The sequence below is a fragment of the Haplochromis burtoni genome, unplaced genomic scaffold, assembly GCF_018398535.1.
Source record: "Haplochromis burtoni strain Fernald_Lab_line unplaced genomic scaffold, NCSU_Asbu1 Contig_727, whole genome shotgun sequence".
Taxonomy (NCBI): domain Eukaryota; kingdom Metazoa; phylum Chordata; class Actinopteri; order Cichliformes; family Cichlidae; genus Haplochromis; species Haplochromis burtoni.
In genome coordinates, this window is record NW_024583088.1 from 29974 (window position 1) to 36795 (window position 6822).

Sequence of the window (6822 nt, forward strand, 5' to 3'; positions counted from 1 at the left end):
CTCTGGTGCAAATTACTGACCTCTGTCATCATTTTAGGTGGGGGAACTTGCACAATCGGTGGCTGACTAAATACTTTTTTGCCCCACTGTAGTTTATCTCTACTTTTAAGAATAGGCTTCAAACTTTCCTTTTTGATAGTTAGGGCTGGATTATGTGAACTCAAACCACCTCTATGTTTAGCAGGTTCAGGCTGCTGGGTGATCTCCTTTGGCTGTTCTTCTCTGTATCACTCCTACTGGAGATATATGGCAAAACTGCACGGCATTATTGTTGTGTCCTCTGTCTCCTGTATCTTTCTGCCCTTCAGCTGCATGGAAAAGGAAACTTTTCGTCCGTTGTCTTGTAAAAGGTCTTTTTAAGTTAACTGAAGTTAATTATTAGTTCCCCGGGCTTTTGTCCTTTGCTTTTGACCTTCCTTGTAATTATTAAGAAGGAAACAGGGTGGCAGCTCGGAATCATCTCCACTTTTCAGCTCACTGCTTTGGTGAAAAACAACATTTCAGGCACCAGATGTGAGTTACTGGGACAAAAGTGGAGCTTTGTTTCTATTTTATAACAGAGGCTGATATCAACGTTGTATCGATCCTTCTTATTTTGTCAAAATCCTGCAATATTTTTCAACAACAGCTGGAAATAAACTCAGACAACAAAAAAGAGATGTTAGATATTAAATATTCATATGAAAACTTTGAACACAAAAACCAACAACAAAGTGCTACAAAAACACATCAACTTCAGTCTGTCACAAAAATGTAAATTACTGAGGAAACATTCTTGTGTATTATACAAGTGTAACAATGAGCACAGCATTCATACTCTGTCCTTTAATTTAAGGATCCAAATGAGAAGACATCTAAACTTTATGTGCTTAAACTCTGTGCTGTGCTGGGAGTGAACACACAAATATAATTTAGCCTCAAAGAAAAAAGAAAAAGATAAAACAGAAACCAGCTGAACGTAAACTGGATGTGAAGGGGTTAAATCATTTGTAAACACATGTACTTCCCCTGAAATCACATGACCTTATGTCTTTGTGGTGAACACTCCCCCCTTTCCTCCTGCACCTCCACATGTGCTCCACCCTGCGATAAGACGCTGATAACAGAGACACAGCGCTTTCGTACTTTATGGAAAATTACCAGAAAACACAAGTGAGTCAAGTTTGACTGACAAAGGTTTAAAAAAAAAAAAAAACAACCAGCAAATAGCAGCTCCTCTATTTCCCTCCTCCCCTTCAGCTTTCACTGAAATGCAAAAAACCATACATGAGCTCAGTGCTGATCCATTAATGTCCATCTGTAAAAATAAAGGGAACATCATTTAGAAAATATTCCTAAAGTTGAGAAACTCAAAACAACAAGGCAACCATTGATTCTGATATGTTGAAGTTATTGAGGCTTTTAATTTGACAGGATCTCAGATGTTTTTGGTACGATTCCAGGAGGGAACTTAGAGTGGATAATCAGGCCGGGTCAGGGACTACATCCACTGTGATATCAGGGCCAAACCTGCTTGGGAAATAATAAGGAACAAGGAAGCAGCCAAGAGGCCCGTTGACTTATCCAAAAAATAAATAAAACAAAAACAAAACAGTGTGTTTGTTTCTCCTGTCACTCTTTTACTACTGATTGAGGCAAGCATTACATCATTTCACATAAAAGTCAGTCTGAAAAGCCCAAACATTTATCTCCAGAGTTGTATTATTAGGACAGATTTTGATACAATGACAGTTTTGGTTTGTTAACTTAGAAAAGTGAGTAAAATGAAAGACACTGCCCCAAGTGAGGGGAGAGGAGGGGAGAGGAGGACTGAGAGAGAGCGAAGTGGCTGATTCTTTTATCCCACCCTTACATATAGACACAAGCTCTGCGTGGTGTCTGAACGAATGAGATAGAAGATAGGAGTGTCAGAAAAGAGCTTCCTCAAAGGTGGGTGGGCTCAACCTCAGGGCCCCATTATGGTTCCTTGTAAACAGCAGACATCAACATTTCTCTCTGAGGCCGTGGGTACCTGCTCATGAATGATGGGTGTTACTGCTCAGACAAACATTCATATCAGCGCTGGTAGAGGAGAACTGTCCTCCAGGAAGTCACATCTCCCAGCTGTTGCAGCATCTCTCTTTGTAGAATCTGAGTCTGAACTTCTGCACTGATAGATCATTGAAGCAGCAGTAAAACAAGCTGGTTAGGAAGGTAGCAGGTGTACACCTGTTGGGTTATCAACTGCAGAGATGCATTATTGGCCGAAGTTACACCAAAGTGCAGTTCTCGGTTGTTTGTGAGGATGACAATAATGAGCCCTTCAGTTTTTCCTTCCCACTGTCGACAAAGTGCTTGCTCATAGGGGGTCATATGATTGTTGTTTTTCTCTGTATGTATTATTGTGGGAGCTACCTTACAATATAAATCACCTTGAGGCAACTGTTGTTGTGATTTGCCGCTGTATAAATAACATTGTTTTTCATCCATCCATCCAATTCAATTGAATTCAATCTACAGGTTGGTTAGTATTGCAAACTTAGAGGGGTTTCCTTGCCATAAAGAATAAATGTACCCCACGTCTGATCTGTTTTGTCATGCTTTCATACACGGCTGTGTCATGTATGTTGTCATATCATATAATGAGCTTTTATTCAGTGTGAAACTTAGAAAAGCAGTAATACTAAACTGTGAAACAGAGGTGCACATTACATTTTTGAACAAAAACCTCTGGAGTTCCTGTGTATCCACGAGTACATGCTATTGGCCAGTGTGAGGTATTGTCTCATATATCTTAAAGGAGTGACCGGTAAACTTTCATTGGCAGCAGAAACACAGAATGAATTATTTGAACCATATTTCACAGGTTTGAATGAATGCCATCCAGGCCAGCTGTCACAGAAAGATGAAAACTTTTTTGGCTGTTTTGTTGAAGCTGCAATTATTCCAGTATATTATCTGGACAAGTGGCTCAGAAACTTTCCATTGCCTGAGGGTAATGCTGTGCAGGGGAGGGTGAAGAAAAATATTAACCGCACAGTCTTAAAAATAGTTTTTTAATAAAAAATAGTTCACGCGTTCATTGTGATGAAGAGAACAAAGTGCAATTCTCAGTGTGTCTACACAAAGTGATCACTTCATTTTTACATTTCTTCACTGTGAAAGTTGAGAAATTCTATGACTCACAAACAACTTTGTCACATTTACCAGAGGTTGGACTCAAACAGCTAACCCAGAGGCTGACAGCAGTTTTAAAAGGTTTATTCACAGGAACTCGAAACTCAGTACTGCTGGGAATGGCAAAAGGAATTTATGCAGATATGTTTCTCTGAATACAGAAGCTCAGCGAGAGAAAACAGGTTTTAGACTTCACCACAATTATTCTCGAAACCTATTGTATGAATTCTTTTTTTGAAAAATAAAGGTTTCATAAAGTAAAAGTGTCTCCCTCTATTAGAACATAGAAAAAAGGAGATGTACAGAACAAATTAAAGTGACATGCTATTTTCCAATTTAATACATTTTTGGAAGGAATCAAACTACAAATGACCAAATTACAAAACGTTAAATTCCTTCTGTATGGACCTGGTAAAGGTGGACTGGTCACCAGGAAGATGGTCAGGCAGCTAGAAAATGTGGTGTATGTGTGTGTGTGTGTGTGTGTGTTTGTGTGTGTGCATGTTTAGACATCTTTTTGAAGACAGAAAATTGGCATGCCTCTCTACTTATGGGGACCAAATGCCCGTCCCCACAAGTTTAAGACATTTTTTTGAGGTTCAAAATGTGGTTTTAGTGTCAGGATTACACTTAGGTTATAGTTAGGTTTAGGCTGAGGGTTAGGCATTCATTTTTGATGGTTAGGGCTATGGAAAGTATTATGTCAATTAGATGTCCTCACTAAGATATGAAAATATGTGTGTGTGTGTGTGTGTGTGTGTGTGTGTGTGTGTGTGTGTGTGTGTGTGTGTGTGTTACACTAAAAAACGTGGATTTTGTCACAGCATCATGTGACTTCCAGAGATTATAATAGATGATCTAACCCACTGAATCTTTTTCTTATATCATAGTTCTTCCAATCAAATGTATGGCGCTCAACACTGCTGCATCCAGGTTAATCACATCAGCGTGAGCCGACCTGGTAACCGGTACAAACACTCTCTGATTTGGCTCAAAAACATTTACTTCCACAAAATCTGAACAGGAACAAAACCGCTGAAGTGTTTGAGTTATATAAGTGATAACTGGTCATTCTCTTAAATTTAGACTAAACAGTGACTGGCTCGATGAGCGAGGCGGTGACATGATAGTAAACATCAGCAAGTCACGGCCTATATAATAGAAAAGAAAAATAAGTGTAAAATGTACCTGCCTCCTGCTGACACTAGAGGGCAGAATAACTTCATCTTTGACTTTCAGGGAGGCCAGTTAATTATCCTTCTGTTTTACCTCTTCAATGTCATGTTTTCAATTACGAATGACCTTTTCCGCCTCCCGTAGTAGCATTCTTGCGACAGAACATATGATTCCAGAGGAATTCCTAAAGTGATCCAGTAAATAAAGTAATGGTAATACACATCATGACTCATGGAGTCCTGAAGAAGCAGCATGGGTTTAAAAGCACACTGCCTGTAAACTCATGTTGGTATAGAAATGTCCTTATTGGAAGAAATGTGAAGAAATTTATCCACGCTTACTGCATAGACATACATTGCCTAATAACGCTTAATAATTGACATTATTTCAAATAAAAGCAGTATTAAAATGCTTTTTGTTTTTGTTCCTTTCTCTATTTATGCAGAAGCTATAGCTTCATAACATGCACATACCTACAGTATAGAAGCTTGGTTCAGTTATTAAAACAACAAAAATGTGGTCAACAAGTCAAAACTTTGGGTTATTATCTCAAAATCTCAATTTAGCAGCTTGAATTTTTCTGTTATATTCTCAAAAATGTAAAGTAAATGTAAAGTGAGTAAATAAGTCAACATTTTTAAGAAAATAAAGCTTTAGATTTTAGTTTAGTGACTGAAATGTAATCAATACCTTTTCCATAATGTAATACTTTCATTTCTCACATTTAGTTCCGTTGTGCTTAAATGTGTGTATGAGGACCCTGCTGCAATCAGTGCTGGGGAGTAATGGAATACATGTACAGGCGTTACGTATTTAAAATACAAAATATGAGTAACTGTATTCTGTTATAGTTACTGTTTAAAAAGCTGGTATTCAGAATACAGTTACTTTGTTGAAATAAATGGATTCATATGTTTCATATGTTATGCTATCCCCTCTCTAGCCTCTCTCTAATTTTGGTAATTCCATGCAGGTGTAAACCCCAAAAAAACCACACAATAAGAGGCTCTAATGTAAGCGTCCTGTTAATGTTGTTGGTGTCAGTTACACCACGGACCCAGGGCCAGCACAACAGAGCTAGCAGGAATGCATTTCTTACTTGGAAAATCAGAAACCACTTCACATTTAAAGAAGAAAGGGACGAAATCTGAGCAACCAAGCTGCTCTCTCAAAATACTCCAACCTAAAGAAACATCTGGAAGTAAGTTCATTTTTAAAAACTAACGTTAGCCTGCTGCAGCTACCTTGTTTTACTTGTGGTAGCTTACCTGGGTTATCTGCCACTTGAGTATCTTCGATGTACTATTGCTGTGTGATTTATTGCTATTACTGAAGGCTGCATTACAACCTGCTAGCTGCTGTTCTGAAAGCAGACAGAAAGAACGAGATCACTACAAAAAGTGCAGCCTTACCTAATGTCCACCCTACTGTTACTCATTTTATATTAAGATTTTAAAATCTAGTTGGTATTGTTTTCAGAACTGCACATGATTATTTGCAGCTAGCACGTTGTTAATGTTATCCATTAAGTCTAACAGTCTATGAACTAACAATGTTAGCTCGGTGGCGAGTAGCCTTCAGTAATAGTAATAAATCACACAGAAATAGTACATTTATGTAGTTGTAAAAAGCATGACAATATATCAAGTAATTCAAAGTACTCAGAATACATTACTCACATTGAGTAATTTAATGGAATACGTTACAAAATACATTTGGGGCATGTATTCTGTAGTGGAATACATTTTAAAAGTATAACCTTCCCAACACTCAGTGCAATATGCTGTGAGCTCTAATCTACAACTTTTACGACTCCCGACTGTTTATGAACCCTGGATGTAATTCATGGCATGGTAATGTGAACAAACTCATTCTTTGAGCAGGGTTACACGCTCCTTTTAATGTCCTTTCATGGCTACTTAATTCACTGGATGATATAACACTTTCTTTGTAGAAAATATGAACCCCTGATGGCATTTATAGAACAAAATTAAATTTGACTTTGAGCCTAAATAAATTCAATCCTGACTCTTCTATGTCCCTCCTGTCTGAGCGGTCCGGCTGAAACAGGAAAAAGGCTCTTTTCATGAATTCTATTAACGTGTGGGTGGTTTTCAGACTCTGCAGACCGGAACCTAAAATGAGGTGCAGTCTCATTGCCGTGAGACTCCTAAATGACATGGACTGAAATATGGTTTAATGAGCCCAAGTCCTGAGGCGACAGAGTAAATTTTTTATTTGAGGCTCAGACTGTGAGACATTAAAAATATATAGAAGGGAGGTAATTATTCCTCAAAACAGGGGAATGAAAACAGAGAAAGAGGTGGGAAAATGCAAAGAAAAAAAGAGAAAACGCTCAGCAGGAAATTAAAATCAGATAATCAACACTAAAGATTTCACACAGATGCCCCCCAGAGGCGTCAGTGTGCACTACACCTCACAGATACAAACGGTTTAACGAGTCACACATGCTGACATATGAAGAGGTCT